The 22,897-nt window shown below is 47.2% G+C and overlaps 1 long non-coding RNA gene across 2 annotated transcripts; it reads right to left on the bottom strand.

The window, feature by feature from the left end:
• Nucleotides 1–5,761: 5,761 nt before the first annotated feature.
• Nucleotides 5,762–21,453, bottom strand: LOC129060521 (uncharacterized). Of its 2 annotated transcripts, XR_008527329.1 has the most exons (3): nt 15,577–17,197; nt 15,156–15,240; nt 5,762–6,093 (listed from the first exon to the last, which is right to left on the bottom strand). It is a non-coding gene; the product is annotated as an uncharacterized LOC129060521 (long non-coding RNA). The 2 variants fall into 2 exon arrangements; XR_008527332.1 differs by lacking the exons at nt 15,156–15,240; nt 15,577–17,197 and adding an exon at nt 21,284–21,453.
• Nucleotides 21,454–22,897: the final 1,444 nt, after the last annotated feature.

The raw sequence follows: 22,897 nt of genomic DNA, 5'->3' as shown, positions 1-22,897 counted from the left end.
TGAAATGAGCCAAGCAGATCGCTGCATGGGGAAGCTGCAGATCAGGGTCTCTCAAAGTGTCGTCTCTGGCCAGCAGCGTCAAGGAGCTTGTTAGCCATGCAAACTCTCGGACCCCACGCCAGACATACTGAATTGAAAACTCTGGGGGTGAGGCTAGCAATTTGTGTCTAGTGACACAAATTAAGTCCTTAGGTGATTCTGATACACACTCAGGTGTGAGAACCACTGCTTCAGACTAGAGTCTTGAAAAACAGAATGAATTAACCAATACTTTGCCAAAAGTGTTTCCAGTGAGACGGGCCCGGGCAGAGTCAAGCCACGCAATAAAAATGTGGCTTGTCTTCAGCAGGTATGCACAGCCTAAAGAAAGACATGGTACAATGAGACATTCCCAGAGTGTCAAGAAAGTATTAAAATTACCTTCAATTTTCCAAAATGCTAGCATTTTCTGTGTGCATGTGGTGTGGGGGTAGGGATGGGGGATGGCATATGTGAATTCTCAGTTTACTTCTTAATGGGCCTGGAAAAGTCAATCTAGTATCCATTTGGTTGGCATCAGATATTTAATGAGTGCCTACTATGTGCCAGATGCTATTGCATATGGTGGGGGAACATTACTGAATAAATTGAGAAAATTTATCGCCTTATACTGTTTACATTCTAGTAAATCTTACAACCTCATAGGATCACTTTTAAACCATGATAATGTACGGTAGGTAATGAGATGGAAATCATGAGCAGAGAGAAACAGAGTGAAGCTTCATCTGGAATCACCTGAAATGCGATTCATTACTTTTTTCTTATCAGTGACATCATGCCCATGATTACATTTCCGTTTAATGTTCAATCAAGGATGATGATAACGAGAAATGGAGAGATACCCTGGGGAGACTTCCTGCTATAAAACAATTGGTTCTTGCACAAAATATAATTGTTATTGCCTTGTTGGGCTTGCATGGAAAATTTGTAAAGTCCTTCAAAAGGGAAAGCAAAAAAACTGAGCTATGAACCACATGAGCTGTAAAACTTCCTTGCAGGTAGAGATTCTAGTTTAGCAACAAAGAGAAAGGTTAATCCTAAAACTCGCAGGTGAATCCTGGTACTGGGGGCTGGAGTCACCCTGGGAGAGTGACTTCCCCAGGCTCATGGCGGAAGTGAATGGAAATTCTCTTTTGAGACAATATTCCTCATTTAGGCACCTACAATTAAGGTCAAACTCTATAAACCCATAATCAACAATGGCTAGAGCAAGCCACCATGAGTGAGAGTCAGCAGAAACAGTGCATTCTTATTTACTCTTTCAAGAAACTTGGCATTAGAATAATCACAATAAGAATACAAAATAATGGTGTGAGGAATGTTTAAAGAAGAAGAAAATAAAATTACCAAATGATGAAGCAGCAACAGGTAGATTTGAGCAAATAATCATTTTTGAAATAAAAAGTATAATTATTGAAGTGAAAAATTGAGTAGCTACGTTAAAAAGCAGACTGGACCCAGCTAAGGAAACGATTAATGAACTGGAAGACAGATCTCAGGCAATAATCCAGAATAGATCATGGGATTTTTTTTAAATAAGAAAGCTCAAAAGACCTGGATGATTGAGTGAGATATTTTACCATGAATCTATTTTGAGTACCAGAAGAAGAAATAAAAAAATAAAAAAGAGAGAGATAGTATTTTAAGAGGTATGACCAAGAATTTTACTGAATTGATAAAATATACAAATCCACAGATGTAGAAGTATACTATATCCTTTGTAGAATAAATAAAAAGAAATCTACCCCTTTATCACGTTGTAGTAAAATTGCCAAACACAGTTGAGAAGGGAGCAATCTATAAGGGATACGTGGAAAGAAGGGCCACCTACAAAGAGATGAAAACTAGTTTGGCAGAAAAGATCTCAAAAGCCAAAATGGAAGCTGGAAGAAAAGCGGAATAAGACCTTCAAACTCCTGAGAGAAAATAAATGTTAGACTAGAATTATGAATGCAGCAAACTTGTCTTTCAGAAACAAGAACAAAATATATTAGATAAATAAAATGCAGTGAAATTGCTACCCTCCCACCTAACCTAAAAGTTAGTAATTTATATTAAGTAATTAAGGGTGTACAGCAAAGAGCAGAGAAATAGGAGCTGTGAGATGCTAGCAGAGATGATGAACAAAGAAATGGGTAAATCTAAACATTTTCTGCACCTCCAGAATCCAGAACTATGCCAGGCACAGAATTGGTGCTCAATTATTTTAATACAAAACACTTGCATAAAATAATAAAAATATTTCTAATTCATGGGAGTTTTTTAAAAAGAAAACCTAAAATAGTGGACAGTAATACCAAAGTAAGAAGGGTCATGATTTCAAGATTCTTGCATTAGTTACAAGGGGGTTGTGATGTTGCCTTAGACCTCGTTAAGAATTCATGGTGAACTACCAATAAAAATAGTAAAAGAGTAGAAATACTGTATAAAGCCAGAAGAAGGAAAAAAAGGAATAAGCTACTACAAACACAAACACCATGCTTATGATACGTCAGGTGCTGTTCTAAAACTTTACACATAGTAACTTTTTTATCCTCACAATGTTCTCTTGTGTAGGTTGATACTATTATCTTTGCTTTCATAGTTGAAGATACTAAGAGCTTGGGTGATTTGCCCAAAGTTGCACAGCTAGAAAATAAATAAACCCACTCCATTTAAAAAAAAAAAAGGAAGAATAAGAAAGGAAAAGGTATAGTAAAAGAGAATAAATAGGAAAAATTAGGATGCTGGAAACAAATGAATGCAATATATCTGTATGGACAATAAACGTAAATGGACTAAATTTGCCAATTTAAGACATAGATTGTGAGATTCAATTTATTTTTTAAAAAATAAACTCTACCTTATGTTGTTTATAAGAAATCCATCTAAAAAACTAGGACACACACTTGGATATAAAAGGATGGTAAAATTTAGACTATGTAATTAACAACCAACAGAATGCAGGGGAGCTACATTAATACCAGACAAAAATAGCTTACAATAAAAATAAACATTAACAAAAATAGGGTAATTACATTATGATGTTATGCAATTTCCTAGGAAGATAGAATAATTTCAATTTGTATTCACATAAAAAATTGCCTCATCATACTTAAAGCAATGCCTGATAAAATTATAGAGAGAAATGGATAAATCCACCATTCTGTTAGGAGATTTCTCTACCCTTTCTAAATTGTGGATAAAGCAAGCTAAATTTCCAAAAGTGCAGAAGAATTTAATAACATCATTGGCAATTGTGATATTATCAAGTATGTGTCGAAGCTTTTACCCAAAAAATCAAGTGAACACTTTCTTCTCAAGCATCAATATAACCTTTACAAAACTTGGTCCTGTAGTAGAGGAAGCCCAGGGGCCCTTTCTCTTTCACATGTATGTAAATGACACTCTGGGAGAGGACTCATCTGGGAAAAGGAGGCACGTATCATGCATGGCATGGGAGACGTGATTTAGTCCATGTGACTAGCTAGGTCTTGGATAAATGGGTTTTATCTTTGAGCATTTTCTGGCTTTTCTTGAGGGAAATAAAGGCAAAGCCAGCTGCACTGGCAGGACAGGGCAGAGTGGAGTGAATCAAAAAATGTTTTAAGCCAAGAAGAGAGCTGTGGGTAAATTTTAGTCTGGGCAGGACTGTTCCTCACTCAGCCTTGGATTTGGTTGCAATAAAAAATGTTAAGAAAACCACCAAATAGGAAAAATGTGGAGGAAGAATGGTCCCTCACCAGGTACACCTTTCAAAGCTTGTTTTGAAATTGGAACTGAAAAGAATCTGAGCACTGTGATTTATCAGAAAACAGTCTGATCGAGGGGTTGGTAGGAACATTGGGTGATTTATCTTGACCACTCAGCTGACTATATGCTTAGCTGAACCTGATGAGCCCACAGGTGTCCACATAAGATGCTCAGATCCCGAGAATGAGTTTCAGCTGATACCTGGGCCCAAGGTAAATCCAGGGAAGCCATGAGACACCCTTTGGCCACTAGTTGCTGAAGCGGGTCCTATGGCTTGGGGACCTCATGCATGGGGTTCCCATGAGGGAATCATTTCCCTAACCCAACAGAGGTCAGGAATGCTAAGGGTTGCTAAGTTATTTGGAGAAACGAGGGTCTGCAGACAATGAAGGCAATGGTGATGGCGGTGACATTTTTGGTGGAAACCAGGATAGAAACAGCTGACATCCATTGTGAGCCCACCATACACACACCAGGCAGTGGACTATGAGCATCAGATGACTTGTTTCACCTGAGCCTCACTACAACTCTGCAAAGGGGGTCCCACTATCGTCTGCATTTTCAGATGAGAAAATTGGGGATCAGAACATAGTAATCATAGCACTAACAGTGACATGGCTTCTCAGGGCTCCATGGCTGATCCTGTCCAGGGATCTGAGGTTTTTCTTCTGCCTTAAGGGAGAGCAGGGCCAGGGTGTAGACGTTTGAGTTGCATGAGGCTGTCCTTGCTGTTCTTAAGATTTTGTGGGACTATTGTGTTATTCTAATGGATAAAGTGGAGCTGATGATGCTCTCTTTTCTCAAATCTCCCTAGAAATATTGGGCATCACAGACCTTTCAGGCTGAATCTCAGCTAAGGAGAATCATGTAAAATGAAACAAGGCAGAAGTTGTTACTCATTTGGGGTTCCCCCAAATGGTGGCAGGCTTGGGTAAAGGAAAAGGAGTGGAAAATGTGGGAATATCAGTAAGAGTCATCGGCCTTGAAGGCAAGGATATAGGGGTCCCCAAGACTAGGACCCCTGGGCCCAGCTTTAAGCCTATCCAGAAGAAGTGAGAAGAGATGGGACAGAGGAAGGTAAGGCTGGCCTCCCCTAAAACACATTGTTAGGCCATTCAGTGGCCACTCACCAATGAACCCCAAGTTAGGAATTCATGTTAGAGCTGGAGCCAGGGCCCTCATTTCTTAATAAGCTGAGTGCTGGGATGAGATTCTATTTAGCTGTGGAGTTGGGATTTGCACTCAGGTCTGTAGAACCACAGAGTCCACTGTAATTTCAAGATTCCCACCATGTCCAGCCACCAGCAATCTTCCTCTCTTCTCCACTGAGAGATGTAAAAGTCCCCCCTAACTGTCCCATAGGCCTCTGGCAAAACTTCCCTGAACCTCCCCCTTCAAAGCTGGGGTGGGAGTCCCCCATTTTGTACCCTCAAATCTCCTGCTGCATATACTTAGCCCATCCCTCTCCACACTGGGAAGTGCTGGGTTCTCTTTCCCACCCCTGCCCCAATCCAAGAGTGCAGGTAGGATGGTGGTCATTTGCACACACCTCCCCTGTTCTTAGCATGGTGACTGTCTGCAAAAGACTGCTGTTGATCACTGTGGAAAAGTGATTTTCATTTTGCAGCAGGGTTTGCAGGGGTACAAACACATTTCAGATTAAAGAATGCATGTCATAACATAAAATAGCTAATCTCAACCATTTACTGTCTTGAGCAAAGACGACAGGAGAGACTTCATGAAGGTCACAGGGGGTGCATTTTACCCTCGAAAGCCATATCGACAGAAGTCCATTATGACAACCTCAGAGCATGAGAGCAGCTGGGCTCCGATATATTCATGATTGTCCCCAATACAAGAAAATTGATCCATGACAAATTAATCCTGGCAGCTTTCATTTTTGATTTCCTTTCTGAATATACAGAACCATTAAAATGCAACCAAACAGAAAAGAATAAGATGGGACAAAGAGAGATGCACATGCCAGATATTGATTTCTTACAAAATAGTCGACGAGTAGATTTAATTTAACTAAATAACAGTAGTAATATTGACAGAGGACTCATAGCACCAACAGTGACACAGCTTCTCAGGGCTCCATGGCCGATCCCGTCCAGGGACCTGAGGTCTTTCTTCTGCCTTAGGGAGAGCAGGACCAAGGTGGAGACATTCGAGTTGCATGAGGCTGTCCTTGCTGTTCTGAGGAGTTTGTGAGCCTATTGCGTTATTCTAATGAAGAAGGTGGAGTAGATGATGCTCTCTGTCCTCCCCAGATCTCTCTGGAAATACAGTTGCTTCATGGACTTTCAGGCTGAATCCCAGCTAAGGAAGAACACATAAATTAAGGGAAGGTAGAAGTTGAGTGAGCCTAAGCACAAAGAAGAACTCTGCTGCCCCATGGAATCGGAACCTCCAAGGCATGGGTTGGCTCCAGCTTCAGCAGTGGATGGACCCAGTGTAGAAACGGTTTCTGGTCTGTGTTCCTCTCTGGACCCTGTCTTGCTCCACCACAAGCTCCCTCTACAGGGCATCCCAAAGGCCACCCACAGTCCCATACTCACACTTAGCCGGTCACAGCTCCAAAGGTAAAAGAGCAGCCCCCAGGAACTTCCTTGTGGGAAAATTGTGAGGAAAAGAAAGGGAAATAGGGGAGGGTGGTCATCTTGTCAAAAGCCTTTGCTTTCTCAGAACAGCTAAAATCTCAAGATCAGGAGAGGCAAGGCTGGCCACCTCGAAACCACGCTACTGGGTGATTTCTTGACCACTTACCAATGAGACCCCAGCTAGGAGTTAGTGATAGGGCTGAGGCCAGAGCCCTCCTCTCCTAATGGGCTGGGGGTTGGGGTGAGATTCTGTTTTCCTGTCTGTAAAATAAGCAAATTAAACTAGAAAATGTTTCTCAAACACAGACCCATGAAATGGCTACATAAGAATCCTCTGGGGAGCTTTTAAAAAGTATGAGTCCTAGGCCAGTCACAGTGGCTCACGTCTGTAATCCCAGCACTTTGGGAGGTCGAGGTGGGAGGATCGCTTGAGGACAGGAGTTCCAGACCAGCCTGGCCAACACAGCTAGACCCCACCTCTACAAATAAAACAAAACAAACAAAAAAATTAGCCAGGCATGGTGGTGCGTATCTGTAGTCCTAGCTACTAGGAAGGCTGAGGTGGGAGGATCGCTGGAGGCCAGGTGTTCAAGGCTGCACTAAGCCATGATTATGCTACTGCACTTCAGCCTGGGCGACAGAGTGAGACCTCAACTCTACAAATAAATATATGAAATTATGAATCCTTACTTTACTAATTTAACCATGGGCCAAGAATATTCATTTCAAAGCTGTCCCAGGGAATCTGATGCCAATGTTTGTGCCTCTATCAGTCTCCTGGGGCTCCTATAACAAATTACCACAAGCTGGGTTGCTTTAAACCAGGGAAATTCTTTTTCTATGCAGCTCTGGAGGCCAGAAACACAAGGTGAAGGTCTTGGCAGAGCCAGGCTCCCTTGGAAGGTTCTGGTGAGGGTCCTCCTGGCCTCCTCCAGCCTCTGGTGGCCCCAGGCATTCCATGGCTTGTGGCTGCATGGCTCTGATCTCCGCCTCCGTCCTCACGTGGCTTTCTCTCTTTTATGTGCATCTTCTCTGTGTGCCATTGGATTTAGGGCTCACACTCAGATAATCAGGATGATATCTCAAGATCCTTAATTTAACGGCATTACCATTTTTCCAAGTGAAGTCACGTTCTCAGCTTCTGGGATTAGGATGTGGACAGATCTCCTGGGGGCCGCCCTCCAGCCCACCCTGGTGCCCTTTCTCTCTAGCATTGTAGGTGCCTGTGCCCACTGCTCTGAGACAACCACTTGCTGAGATCTCCTCTTCACTCCTGGGAAGGGGCCTCAGTGCTTGTCACCCCTGGGCAAGGACAGGCCAGTGGAGCAGGACAGGGACTGTTGTATCAACTGTCTCTGGCCTTTTCCTTCCTGCATCACAGGGCACCATTCAGTCCATTGCAGGCGTCCTTTCCAAGGACCTACAGGATCACCATGGATCCAGCAAATAAACCAGGATGATGTCCATTTTAAAGTTCATAGCCTTAATTCCATCTGCAAAGTCCCTTTTGCCACATAACAGCATATTTCCAGGTTTCTGGGATTAGAGTGTGGGCAACTTTAGTGGCCGTTATTCTGTCTAACACGTGAGGAGGATGTCTTGGGCCCTCTGTGTGTGTATGGAGGGGCGTCTCTGGCCTGAGATCTGTGGAGAGGACTTTATTGAGTGGACTTCGCAGCAGCCCCCATAGAGAAACAATAAGACAGAGAGAGGGAGGAAGAGAGACCGAGAGAAGTGGGGGGGAAAGGAAGAGAAGGGGAGGGGGAAGGGAAGAGAAGGGAAGGGGAGGGGAGGAGAGGAGAGGGGAGGGGAGGACAGAGGAAGGGAGGGGAGGGGAGGGGAGGGGAGGGGATAAGGGAAGAGAAGGAGGTGGAGAGGGAAGAGGGGGTAGATAGAGACAGAGACGGAGGGGGATACAGTGGCAGGAGGAAGTTCAGTGGAGGCTAACCCTGGGCTGCTGGTCCCATAAAAGAGAAGGACAAAAGTCCAGGCCACCCCAGATCCTGGCAGGAGAAAGCGCCAGAGCCCACATCCCACTCAGGGCAGGGGTGAAGGAGCCCATGGTGTGATTGATCTCAGACTTCTTGCCTACTGGAGGCTCAGAGCAGATTGGATTTGCTTTAGAAAAATAAAGGAACAGGGTATATCTTCCACTGTACAGCAGACAATTTATGTCAGAGGGATGGAAACCTAGGCTACCGCAAAAGGGCATCCAGTCCTTTAATCACCCAAAGATCACCCCCACCAGCCAGGGATGGACAGGAGCAGGAAGCCAGGCCCCACACAGCCCCTGCGAGCCACGCCTGGGGTCCAGCCTATCTCTCCTGTGTGAAAAGTGATTATCTCAAACCTCGAGCCCACGCCCTCCAAAGGGATACCTCCCAATTCCAACTGCCCCCGCCTCCCGCACAACTACCCCCTCTTGCCTCTTCCCTGGGAACTGAGGAGGCCACATTTGTCTCCTGGCTCCTCTCTGCCCATGGTGGGCCACATCGTTTTGCAGCTGCTGGACAGTCAGAGGTTGTGTCTGGGCTGTGAGGCCTCAGCCGGAAGCTCTGCCTCCAGGCTCTATCCACAGGAGTTCTTGAGGGAAAATGTGGATAAGGAGGTGACAGCAGAGTCAAACACATGCTTTCTTGTCTTCACAGAGGACCCTGCCAGGCGTCTCCCATCTCCAGACTCTCTCGCCCCACGCTATCAGGTTAGTTTTCCTAAAACCATTTCCACGGAAGTGCTCTGTGTCAGAAACCATAACGGCCTCTCATTAAGAGGGGGCTTCTCTACCCCCTCCTGGCTGCTCTCTGCCCAGCCACAGTGGCTCCTGCCTCTGCCTTTTGCAACTGCTCTTTCCCCTCCAGCCTGTCCCCCCTTTCACTATGGGCATGGCTCGTCCACATCCTGCCCTCATGCCCAAGCCAGCTGCAGCTTCCAACGCTTCTCCGACACCCAGCCTGTGTTGTGCTTCCCTCTCCAGCAGCCGAGAGCTCCTGAGGGCTTCTCTTTCTCTTCTGCACCTTTCACTCTTGATCTTGTTTAATTTCATGTTGATGTCCACTTGTCATTTTCACACGTCCAAGTCTCCTCTGTATGCTGTTGTGGCCAGGTGCATACCTGCCTGGACCCCCAAAGGGGACAGGGCTCCGTGAAGTGAAAGAACCAGACATGCACCAGATCCCTCCCAGGTCTAGAGCCCGTGCCTGATGTTCCCCTGACATCATGCCATCCAGCATGTTGACTCATGAAGGGTGTCAGCTCAGGGACATTGGTTATGTAAACGCTTTGAGCATTTGAAAGGGACAAAGTTCTATTGAAAGCAAGACATTTTTGATAAGACATATTCAGACAAAATCCAGGGAGCCAGGACAAGGAGCATGAGCCAGGAAAACAGACCAGGAAAGAAATTGCTGGTGTAGAAATAACATTGTTGGGCTAGTTAAAGAAAACAATAATGATGTTCAGTCCCAGGGAGACACCTGCAAGGCTCTAAGCAGCATAGAATAATGTCAGGGAGCTTGTGCTGACAGACACTCAGGCTCTGCAGACATGAGTTCCATGCTTCATGCCCACATCACCCACCAGGTGTGCCCCAAAGCCCCAAGGGGCAGGTACCAGAGTTGCCCCCACTCACATAGAAGAAAATGAGGCTGGGTGAAGTGGCTCATGCCTGTAATCCCAGCACTTTGGGAAGCCGAGTCAGGCAGATCAAGAGGTCAGGAGATCGAGGCCATCCTGGCCAACATGGTGAAACCCTATCTCTACTAAAAAATATAAAAATTAGCCGAGTGCAGTGGTACATGCCTGTAGTCCCAGCTACTCAGGAGGCTGAGGCAGGAGAATCACTTGAATGCAGGAGGCAGAGGTTGTAGTGAGCCAAGATCAAACGCCACTGCACTCCAGCCTGGAGACAGAGCGAGACTCTGTCTCAAAAAGAAAAAAAAGAAAAAACAAAAATGAGGCACAAGGAGATAAGAAACTTGGCCAAGGTCATAACATTCAGCCAGGCCTTGAACCTGGGAATCAGCCTGTGTCTGGAGAAACCTGGCCTGAGTGTGATGCAGGATGACTCCATCCTAGGGACAAAGTCAGAGGCCAGGAAAGAGCCTGCAGGCAACAGGTATTCATGAAATGTCTCCAGGGAGTGACTTCAATTCAAAGCCTGCGCTTCCCAGAGCACAAACAGTCACATGAAGATAGAGTCCTATTGCCTGGGTTCAAATCCTGCTCTCAGCCTCACGTTTACCTGCCAGATGCTGACGATCCGAGTGTGTTGAATGGATGCTGTGAAGGTGCCCCGAAGATTGCCTGAGAGGAGCTTAGCTGGTGCTGCCTACCCACAGCCCTGGACGCTGCTGCCTGGACAGAGGTCATTCCCGCAGGTGTGTGTGGTCCCGATACACACATGTACGGCGTCTCTACCATCCTCTCTGGCAACTTCTGGGTAGGATCTAGAAAGTGCTTCAGGATAATTCTTCCTGAGGTCAGATATTGATTGTGAGGAGCAAACAGTTTCAACGTTATTTGGAGTTATTTGCGGAGTAGCCTTTTGTTCTTCCTCTGACTTTAGATCAAGAGAAACACTTGAACCCTTGATGCTAGACAAACGCTTTGCAGGTCTCTCTGGTTCCAGAATATGAGCAAGACCTACCCAGGACTCATCAAAGCAGAAGGAGCCCCAGGCCATTGCCTGCTGGCCTTTCCAATGAGCATGAGAACGTGGCACTTTGAGGTTCATCTGTCCATCTTCCCATCTGCCCAGGAAAACTCTTATGATGAGGATAAGGTGCTGGAGATGGTGCTGGCACCTGACCACTGGGAGGATGGGACTAACCCTGCTGCGCATCCCAGCCCAGAGATCTGCCAGGGAGGTGCTCTGGCCAAACACATGAACAAACAAATAAAACCCCACCACAGCAGGGAAAGGCATGCGCCTCTGGATACAGGCAGGGCTGAGAGGGCACTGCCGAGTTAATTAGTTGCCGCTTGGCTGGAAGAAGTAAGTTAGAGAGAAAGTTGCTGCCTTGAGTCTCCTTGAAAATTAAGAGATCCTTGGGTACTGACATGACGTGGCCTGTGGTCCCCAAGACCAACGGGGGCAACCAATTAAAGCAAAACCATTCTGGAAAGCGATTAGAGGGGGAGCCCTGGGAAGTCCATGCTTCTGCCCCTGGGAACAGCCTCTCACGGAGCCTAAATGATGTGCCGTCCTTCCCAGAAACCCAGGATGAACGTGAGCCTTAATCACCATTCCCTTCATGTTAATCACACCCATCAGCGTGACTCACCCTGCCGGAGCCGCAGTAATTTTCAATCACACAGGCCAAATAAACGAATAATTACCGGAGTGAACATGCGGTGAATGCCAGCAGTTAAGCGGGGAGACGACTTCCCCCTGCTCCCCAGTCTTACTGCAGGGTCTTCATGAGCACCAACCCAGGCCATGGGGCTTACAAGGAGGGCACCGGCTGCTCCCTCAAACTCCTCACTGCACCTCTGACAGCACATCCAGGCCTGGGAAGCAGCTATCCTACCCAGATAGATGGATTCGCCCCATCCTACCCAGAGGACTGTTCCCATCCTCACTGGAGGATTTGGGAGAAACCATGTCCCTTCCTAGAGGACCCAGAGGGCAGCTGGAGAGATTATTTGCCCTATACCGTGGCCAGGGACACACACAAAGCTGGAATGCAGCAGCACATTTTCTGGGGTCCTGCCAGCTGGGGGCTGTTTTGCAGAAGATACCCTCTGGCTGGAGCTATGAACCTGAGCCATCTCCCAGGCTATCCGTTTTACCTCTGGAGAAACCAAGACGAACATCATGGAACCATCACAGAGAAGAGGGTTGCCAGTTGGACTCATGAATATGTCTTCAGAAGCTGAGGTCAAGACAGCTTCAGCTGCCATGGACTCACCCGCTTAAGCCAGGACCCTTCCAGCTACCAAGTCAAAACAAAAAGAAAGGCAATTTCCTTCTCCCTCTATTTCTAAATTAAAGAAATCAAGTGGGGCTGTGTTCAAGCAGCTGTTTACCCAAAGGAATGAACGAAGATCAATATTAATACCTGACACCCACACACTAATCTTTTTGAAATGTCAGACAAAAATAAGGCATTGGGAAACTCTATTCTAGACATTTTCCATAACAGGGGTGAATCTCAGTCTCTCTCTCTCTCTCCCTCATCTCTCTCTCTCTTTCTCTTTCTCTTTCTTTCTCTCCCTTTCTCTCTCTCTCTCTCACTCACATTCATGCCCATCCCTTCACTAACATGCTTCTGAAGGTGATATTGGACACCTGAATGCACGCCGTGGGCTGCACACTGCTGCTGTCTATGGAATTCCTACCATTGGGAGCACACTTGGTCCTCTTACTTGGAAAGATGAATGTTAGCTCCTATTATCTAGCTGAAAGGTAAAGAGGAGTCAGGCTGTCCTCCAGCTCACGTAACGTTAGATGTACCACGGAGTCAACCTCCATGGCTGCAAATGCCTTCTAAGGTGCCCGCTCCAAACTTCTACTGCCATTTTAAAATTAATTTATTAGAAGCCCAACTCTAAACAGAGACGGTTTCCAGAGGGTGACCCATTAGAGGTGCTTGGAGCTCTTGCTGTGAGCTCCTGCTTGGAGTCCACTCTCTGAAGGTCACCCTGGAATTAAGCAGAAGGGGTCAAGTGGAGCCCTGCACGTCCCAGAGCTGGTGCTTCCTCAGGGCTAGTGTCCCAGGAGCAATGTGTTTCTCTCCATGAAGTCCTTAATCACAGGCTCAGGAGGGGCTGCCGTTCTCCCTTTACTTCCTAGGCCTGGATTCTGTTCACAGAACAGCAAACCGTTTCCTGGAGGCACCAAGAGACACAGGGAGATGGGCATTGTCACACAGAGTCCTCCCCCAGAGAGCATTTTCCTGAGCTCTGGGAGGTCAGGATTCAATTGGTCAAATCCACATCTGCAGTTTCCTTCCTCACCACAGGGGCCAGCCTGTGACCTTGGAGGCTGTGAGATCTCAGACCCCTCTCCCAGGAACCCCCTTCTCATCTGAGAAGCGGGTGCGGGGCACGTGGGTGGGTTGGGGATGGAGGGTGAGCACTGCCTGACTGGTCACGTCACCTGGAATATAACAAGTACTAGGGAAGTGATAGGGGCCATTTTGGTTGTCAAGACCAATGAAGATAATCATCACTATCATTTATTATTATTGATTCTTTTCTTCCTTTTATCGCCAACCCACATTTCTCTGCTGATCACCTCTGCAGTTCAGATGAGTCAACAGGAAGGGAATTTGCTGCCTGCCTTTTGTCATCTGGACACCCCTTTGATTGCTCCCCAGAGGCCCAGTCAATCAACAAGTGACCACAGTGGACAGTGAGGGGCCCAGCCCTGTAGCTATTACACCTACCTATGCTGCCCAGGTGAGTGCCCCCATTGCTGGGTCTGGGTTTTCTAATCTTCGAGAATGACTGTAACCTTCCACCTGCACACCCTAATTTCTGTGATCCCAGACTCTCTCGGCTAAGGCACAGAGGGAGGAACTAGCCAGGGGAAACAGTCTAAATGCCACAAACTCAAAGACAGCTCTGGCTGCCCTGGGATTCTTTCTCATTTTCATTGCTAATACAGGAATTCCACTTCTTTCGAGTCAAAGAAAAACAAACAAACAAGAAGTACCTCTTTAAGAAAAGGATAACTGGGAATTGGAGGAAGCGAAGAGCTGCCTGGCAGCAAAGCACAAGCAATGCGTGTGAAACTGCTTTTCACCCAGCAAAGCCTGGAGGAAATCTCACACGGAGACAACAGAGTAAGCTGGTATTATATTGGTAGATGTTTATTTTACAAGTCTAAAGTTATTACATTTAATTATCTTAAAGCAAAACTAGCTAAAAAGGAGAATGAGGAGAACCAAAATTGAAACTGAGAGTTGTACATGAAAAAAAAAGCACACTTATACTAATCATAGTTTCCAATATTTTGGTGGCAGAAAAAATGCGAAAATTTTGATTCATGTAGATAAGTTGCCAATGATAACTTTTTTTAGCGTCTTGTCCTCAAGATACTCTTCATTTAGACTGACCCAGAAACTTTAAAGGAGAAGAGCAGGAAATATGGGTTTTAAAGTTGAGCCACTAAAAATAATAGGCAACAGAAATTAAAATTTTTTAAAAGTCAAGTCAGAAGCACCCAAATTGACAGGCTGTTCTAGACGATCTACAGTGGATCACCACCCTTGCACCTGCCTTAAGCTCATTGTTGCTGTTCTTGGCAGCTGTGCTCCCTGGACTTCTGGATCTTGCCTTCCAGGTCCCCTGTGCAGGGTAGGAGGGTGGCTGCAGGCAGCATCCCACGGCATGATGGAGGAGAATATTTACAATTCTGTGTGACTGAGCACATATGCTCCATCTTGGCTGTGGAGCTGCACCTTTCCTAATCAATGACCGGTGATGGTGGACATACAGTTCAAGTGCAGGCACAGGCAGAAGAAGGATGACTACAAGATCTGCCGAAGCATGCGTGCACCCAGCATTAGCAGATCCCGACACATTATGGCATGGCACGTAGGGAAGGACACTTGGGGTTTAAAATATATTGTTTAAACACAGTTCCAACTGAATGTTGGAAGACACCCAAAGCCCCTTAGAGGAAGATGAAAGGAGCAAAGATGAAAGCACTTTCACCCATCAAGCTTGTAACATTGCAGCTGGGCAACTGTGGTTCGTCTCACAGCCACCCTCCAAGGCAATTACTATAAGCATCTGATTTTGCAGGTAAGGAAACCCAGGCAGAAAGACACTCACTGATGGGCTGATGTCCACGCAGCTAGGACGTGGAGAAGCTGGGGACTGAGCTGGAATTCATCCGACTCTTGAGTCCACGCTGTGTCTAATGTAATAACCACATCATTGTAACCACCGTAATTCTCACACTGAGAAGGCTTCCAACCATCCTGGAGCTGGTCTCACTGACTTCCCCCACCTCCATTCCCACTGCTCTCCCCTGCTCCCTCCGCTCCAGCTCCCCCCACTCCGGCCTCTGCTGCTCCTCCAGGCACCCCCCATGGTTGTCCCCTTACCCCGAAAGTCCTTTCCTGAATGCGCCCTGGCTCACTTGGTTGGCCCCTGCACTCTCTGCTCACACCAGCCTTTTCCAGGAAGCTGACTCTGACTACCCCATTTACGATGACCCCTTCCCGCTCACATGCTGCAGGCAGCCTCTCACCTTGCTGGGCCTCTTCTCCATGGCAGCCATTGCTGCCCAGCATATGAAGCTGCTTATTGTTCATCATTTATCTTCAATGCTGCCAAGTAAGTTCCGTTTGTTTGTGACAACATCCCAAGCCTTTAGAACAGGAGCTTGTGATGCTTCATTTAGCATGTCAGCTTAGCTAGGCCGTGGTGCCCGGATATGTGGTCAAGCATTATTCTGGATGTTTTCACAAAGGCATTTGTGGATGAGATTAACATTGACATCAGCAGATTTCAGGGAAGCAGGTGGCCCTTCATGATGCAGGTGGGCTTCACCCAATCAGGTGAAGACCCTACAAGGAAAAGACTGACCTCCAAGCAAGGGCAATGAAGCCACAGGCATTTTCGGACTTTTCATGCAACTTGGGCTTCTTCCCCAGCCTCCAGCCTGCCTGCCCACCCTGCAGATTTGGGCCTTGCCAGTGTGAAGCCAAAAGTATCTGAGACAGATTTCAATCAATTTCAAAAGTTTATTTTGCTGAGGTTAAAGACACACCTGTGACACAATCGTACAAGGTCCTGATGACATGTGTCCAAGGTGGTCGGGGCACAGCTGGCTTTATACATTTTAGGGAGATATGAGACATCAGTCAATATCTGTAAGATGTCCCTTGGTTTGGTTGGGAAAGGCTGGACAACTCAAAGTGGGGAGGTCATTTCCAGGTTGTAGGTAGATGAGAGATGAACAGTTGCATTCTTTTGAGTCTCTGATCAGCCTTTCACTGAAGACACAATTTCCATGTGAGTGGGGATTAGAGAAATAGTCATGTAGGCCTTAGTCTGGCTCAGTGAAACAATAAGGCAGAGGAAGCAATCAGATACATGTCTGTCACAGGTAAGCAGAGGGATGACTTTGAGTTCTGTCTGTCCTTTGTCCACTAAGAATTTCCTTGTGGGCTGATATGGTTTGACTGTGTCCCCACCCAAATCTCATCTTTAATTGTAGCTCCCATAATCCACACGTATCATGGGAGGAACCTGGTGGGAGGTAATCGAATCATGGGGGCAAGTTTTTCCCATGCTGTTCTCATGATAGTGAATAAGTCTTATGAGATCTGATGGTTTTACAAAGGACAGCTCCCCTGCACATGCTCTCTTGCCTGCCGCCACGTAAGGTGTGCCTTTGCTCTTCTGCCTTCGCCGTGATTGTGAGGCCTCCCCAGCCATGTGGAACTGTGAGTCCAATAAATTATAAATTACCCAGTCTCAGGTATTTCTTCCTAGCTGTAGGAGAATGGACTAATATGTGGGCAGACTGTGAGGGAGGTGTGTAGCTTTTTTATCTTCGTAGTCATCTTATTTAGGAATAGATTGGGAGGCGGGTTTGCCTGCTGAAGTTCCCAGCTTGACTTCCCCTTGGCTTAGTGACTTTGGGGTCCCAAGATTTATTTTCCTTCCTCACAGGCCACCATAATCACATGAGCCCATTACAGTAAGTATCTCCATATGCACGTAAATCCTGTTGATTCTCTTTCTCTGGAGAACCTTGACTAACACAGAACTCATAATTGTTACATGAAAGAATGAGTGAGTGAATGAATGAATGGATGGCCATGAGGAGGAACCCAGGTCTTAGCAGGAACTGTCCTGTTGGGTATGAGCTGACATCCTGTTGGGCTTCTTGCTTCTCTCCCTTTACATAAGTGAGAGTTGCTCAACCCCTGAGCCCCTCATCTTCAACTGGAGTCACTTTCCTTCTTTTCTCCTGCAAAGCATTTGAGCTTCAGAAGGCAGGGCTTGCCCAGACTCTCCTCCTGGGAAGGGAAGAGAAGGGAAAGGGAGGGGAGGGGAGATGAGGGGAGGGGAGGGGAGGGAAGGGAAGGTGGAGTGCAGTGATCAGAATTAGGAGGACTCAATTTCCATTTGTGACCAGGCATAGCCTCCCTGAGCCCAGGTCCTCAGGGATCTACAGTGGGGATAATGGTAAGTCCCACTCCTAAGTGGGTGGATAGCAATTAATTAATACAGACCCTGTGAGGAGTTTGAGAAGCTCAGGTTACACAGCAGGCTCAAGGGGGATGCCTCTTGTTAACTACATGGAAAGTATTGAGTACACAGTTGACATTACCAGTCCTAGTGCAGAGGACCTTTACTGAGAAAACCTTTCATCTAAGGGCTTCAAGTTAATGTATTCATTCTTTTATTCATTTCATCATTCATTCAACCAAGTTCCCCTCAAGCATCAGCCTGGCTCAGAGCTTAGGAGAAATTTGCTGATGGCAGCCACCATGCTTGTCTTCAGGGAGGTCATGGGGAGGCTGGGGAACCAATGGATCAGAAGGTCTGAGAGCTTCTGCAAAGGCCTGGGGGCAAGAGGAGAGGTAAGAGGACGGGGTCTCTCCAAGCTGGGGTTGTGGGTCCAGGGAGACTTCCTAGAGGAGTCATGCTTGAAGACGGGGCCACGGCTCCTAGCCGACCAGACAGTGAGAGCCAGTGTTTTCCAACCAGAAGGCTGCTGGGATGGCCCACTGATGTGTTTTCTGATGCTGCTACTCTAGGGCTCAAGGAACTTCCCAGTGTCACCCATGCACTCATGTAGATGAGAAACCCACAGGTTCAGACACAAATCCAGAAACCAGAGGCCATGCCACCCCTTCGGACACCTGACTGTTTAGTTCTTCAGGTCTTTGGTCAGATCTGCCATTGAGCCTGGCCTGGGTGCCATCAATGCACCCACCTTAGATGCCTGCCTGCATGGTGTCCGGGACTGAGAAGTACTGGAGCCTCCCTCCCTGGCAGGGCTTGAAGTTGTGTTCCAACGGCCCAGGAACTCAAAGGCCCCATGACAGAGTGTGTGGGGTGTCCAGAACCAACACAAGATGAGACGTTTGGCAACATGCATCATCCACAGTTCTATCACAGATACCTTCATGGTTCCTTTTGCTTTCCTTGTTGGAGAAGAACATCCCCAGGGCTTCCTCCTGCATCTCAGGAGTTATTGTTCTCCAGGCTCCTACAGGGACCTCCTCCAGGAACTATAACGGTGCAACCCCATAAAACCTGGGGTCCTGGCAGGGAGTCCCAGCAGGCCCGGCCCCCCCTTCCGTAGGCTCTCTTGACATGGTTGACATTGACAAAGAGTGGCTATGCTGTATTATTTTCTACTTGATTGCTTCAAATTGGTGTCACTGCCTTTAAACTATTTACATTTCCTATTTTGGGTCTGTGTGTTTATCCTCTGAAACGGCCTGGCTAACGACTCCTATTTCACCTCCCTCTTTCCCTTCAGAAAAAAGAATCCCATAAAAATCACCAGACTGGTGACTGAGCAAACTCCTTGGCATCATAAAATTTTGATTTAGAGGTTGAGCAAATGTGATGGAACATTTTTGTGTGCCCTCTTGAATTGTGCAAACTATTTTTGGCATGCGAGCATTTGCATATTATTGCCAGAAGTGAGCTCTGTTTTGTTGTTGTCCCCCCTCTTTTGAGATGAGAAGAAGCTTGATGAGTCAAGCCAGGATGAGACAGGTTCTGAGTCAGAAGACACAGGCTGTCCAAGTCAAGCAGGCTGAGGTACAGTTCAGGCTCAAAGCAGTGAACTTAGGTGGTGGGACAGTGCTGGAAACAAGAAATACAGGCACGCACAAAAGAAATCTGAGTATACAATTCTGCAGAGGGGAGGAGATGGGGCAAAATTCTTGCTCATCTTTCAAGGAGAGATAAATGGCTTCAAGCAAAGTAGCATGTCTCCAGTGGGGCCATGTGAGCAATGGAGGGACGCTGGGGAGCACCGTTGGGGAGGGAACCCTTCCTTCTCCTCTGCACGTCACCTCAGGGGACTCCCGCATTATGGGATGTGTTCTGGGAAACACTACTTCCAACTTTCCCCCAGAACTGTGGACACAAGCACAGATTCAAACAGTTCCTTAAAGTAATTGCCCAGGAACATCTAAAATGGGAGAATGAGAATTGCCCCAAGAAGAGGCTATTCACGTGGGGGTTCACATCCCCCCACCCGGAGTTGCAATCTAGGATCCTGGATTAGTGGGGAAGAAAAAGGTAGCCTCTATGCTGGGCTCCATATGAGCAAGTCTGGAACCAAACCAGGCACCTAGAACATCACGTTTAGATCCTTAGGGTACGTTTATGAGGAAACAGGAGCATTCTTATGGGCTCACTGTGCACCGCGCTTAGCCTCGACTGGTATTATCTAGTATTTAACCTTCACATCAACCCATTTTGCAGCTGGGGCACTGAGGCAAAGTGAGGTCTTTGCTACTTGCCTAAGGCTATCCAGGTGGTCCACAGGCTTTGCTCTTAACACTGTGCTGAGCTGCCTCAAATTTATAAGCCATGATGTACTTGATTTTGTAGATATTATCTCCATTCTCCAGGGAAGGAAACTGAGGCTCAGAGGGTCTGGTCATTTGTCCATGGTCCCACAGTGACAGCAAGGAAGCCTGGATCCGCACATCCATCTGGCTGATGCCACAGTGCACGCTTCTCCTGGGACACCTCCGTGCCTCCCTGGAGCAGCAGGCATCAACTGTCTGAGGCTCTCCTGCTTAGGGCTGGCTAGGTTTCTTGTTCAATGGGAAGGCATCCTATTGGTGTGGAGGCCACGCTAAGCACAGCTTGTCTTTCTGTTAACACCTCCCAGAACAAAGTCAGGATTCATCGCAGGACCGAATTCATGGATGTCTCACTGCAGCCCAGGGCATGGAGTCCAGTGCTGGGAACTGTGGGCCTGGGCTGCCCTTATGAGTATTTCTGCTTCTTGTTATTACTTTCATTTTCTCCATTATACAGTACTTCAAATTCCATGATCTGTATTGTGCTGTCTTGCCATTGATTCACTGGTTAAATTAGCTGCTATTTCTTTCTCCTGCATTATAGGCTCAGAGTAATTTGTTTATGAATCAAAAGTTCTGTAGGCTCTGAAGGAAGGCTTAATATGCATTCATTACAGCTGAGCCATAATCACCCTAAATCATGGGAATTGCCAGTCTTGGGCAAACCGTTGGTCTCTTTGGCACAGCCGCCCATCTTTTACCTGACCAGAGCAGCGATGCTGAGGCATGAATTTTAATCAAAATTCAGGGAAGGGTGGCGGGGCGGGAGTGTGCAAAAGGTGAAAATAACTGATTTTCAAAACCTTTTTAAAGCATTCCAAACCAGGCTGGGTGTTGAGGCTCGTGTCTATTCTCTCAGTGCTTTGGCAGGCCGAGGTGGGAGGACCCCTTGAGCCTAGGAGTTCAAGACTAGCCTGGGCAACATAGTGAGACCCCTTCTCTACAAAAAACAAAAAATTAGCTGTGCATGGTGACATGCTCCTGTAGTCTCAGATACTCAAGCGGCTGAGGTGGGAGGATCACTTGGGCCCAGGAGTTTAAGGCAGGCTGCAGTCAGCTGTAATCGTGCCACTGCCCCCAGCCTAGGTGACAGAGTGAGACCCTGTCTCAAAAACAAACAAATAAACGAACCAAACCGACGCAAGATTATTGTTTATCTTGTCCTCCATGTGCATGTGACCATGACAGAGCACCCACCCCAGGCCCACCCGCCTCACCTGGAGCCTCTGGCTGTATCCCCGTGGGTATCACCCAGAAGAAGAAGGTGTGTAAGGAAAGTTAAACTCGGAGCAGTGGTGGGTGCGAGGCTGTGGCATCCCTCCCTCCTCTGGGGACCTCCTCCCAGCCCCAGCACAGGCTTGACCCAGGCCCCATGCTGCTTCTTACCCTCTGTGTCCTTCTCCAGGACAGTTGTGTGCTCTTGACCTGTCCCCAGAGTCCCCAGAGCCCATTCGGGATCCAGGCAAGTCCGCCCCGAGTTCCATAAACTGTGTGGTGCCCAGATGAGAATCCCCCATCACACTCTTCCCTAGTGGGGTGCCAGCCTTCCTCTTCTCATCCCTGGCCTCCCCACCCCCAGGCCTTTCGAGTCACACTTTCCTTTATGATAAAATAATGCAGTGATAGTGATCAGCAGCAATGGGAACCATGGGAGTCAGTGCCCGCACTTCGTGGCCACTTATCTCCATTTCAACGGGAAGATTCTGGACTGCAGTGATCACAGCCCCCCTTTCCCTCACTGAGACTCACCAGAAGGGACTCTTCACAGGGAAAGGCTCATTGGTGGGGCTGCCTGGGAGAACTCCCAAGACACACAGGTGGAGCCTTTCCCAAAGGTAGGCCCAGAGGTGCGCCCAGGTGACAATACTGGCATAGAGCAAGCCCCTAAAGGAGCTGGGAATCTGGTGAGGGTTCCCCCCTGGAAAAGGTGCAAAACCGGGCTCATGGACAGACAACCTGGCTTAGTCCTGAGATGCCAGGCGCCAATGCACATGCCAAGGGTTAGTAAATTAGAGCAGGTAGACTCACACCTTGGCAGTGTGAGAAAATGATGGGCAGGCATTAACCATCAGCAGGAGCCAGGTGTGATCCAGAGGACCCCTGCTCCACAGGGTGCTGACCCCGCTGCCAAGCTGAGATCTTGTGGCCCAGGGACCTGCATCCCAGGGAGCTTCCTGTGGTCACCTCCGAGCCTTTTTCCTTTCTAGTTGGAAAGGAAATCAAAGAATCTCAAGGCATTCCTGGTGAAACCAAAAGTTAAACCCCCCAAAGCAAGAAGCTCAGGAAATTTCCACTGTGCCCAACAGGCATTCCCAAATTTTATTTGCAGATTTTATTAGAAACTAGTTTATGACACAAATTATTCAATGCCTAGGAAGCCTAAACTAATAAAAGTCTATCTGTTTCCACAGCAAAATTCATGACATGTGGGTTTTTATTGCAGTACATTTAAAACCAAGCCTTATCCATTATGGTATTGCAGAAACATGCTTTACCCTGGATTCCATTGGTGATAGTCTATTTAATGAAATGTCTAAACTAACCACATTATACTATTATTGACTGTGTCTTCCTATAGATAGGCCAAGTATGGAGCAATTATCTCGCGTCTTCATCCATCATCGGAAATCCTAACTGAAGCTTTTGAGCCGATTTCCAAAGCTTTATGGGTATGGAATGGGCTTGGGATGCAGTAAACACAGAGATGATACTATACAAAGATATTGGGATTTTTGGGACCAGTGTGGAAAGTGAAGCTCCCTTTAAAAACACATGACCTGGCAGCCGGGCGCGGAGGCTCACGCCTTTAATCCCAGCACTTTGGGAAGCTGAGGCGGGCAGATCACGAGGTCAGGAGATGGAGACCATCCTGGCTAACACGGTGAAACCCCATCTTTACTAAAAACACAAAAAATTAGCCGGGCGTGGTGGCGGGCACCTGTAGTTCCAGCTACTCGGGAGGCTGAGGCAGGAGAATGGCGTGAACCTGGGAGGCGGAGC

This window comes from Pongo abelii, chromosome 1 (genome assembly GCF_028885655.2).
Source record: "Pongo abelii isolate AG06213 chromosome 1, NHGRI_mPonAbe1-v2.0_pri, whole genome shotgun sequence".
Taxonomy (NCBI): domain Eukaryota; kingdom Metazoa; phylum Chordata; class Mammalia; order Primates; family Hominidae; genus Pongo; species Pongo abelii.
The sequence above is the reverse complement of the archived record's forward strand: the minus strand, read 5'-3'. Positions and strand labels throughout refer to the sequence as shown.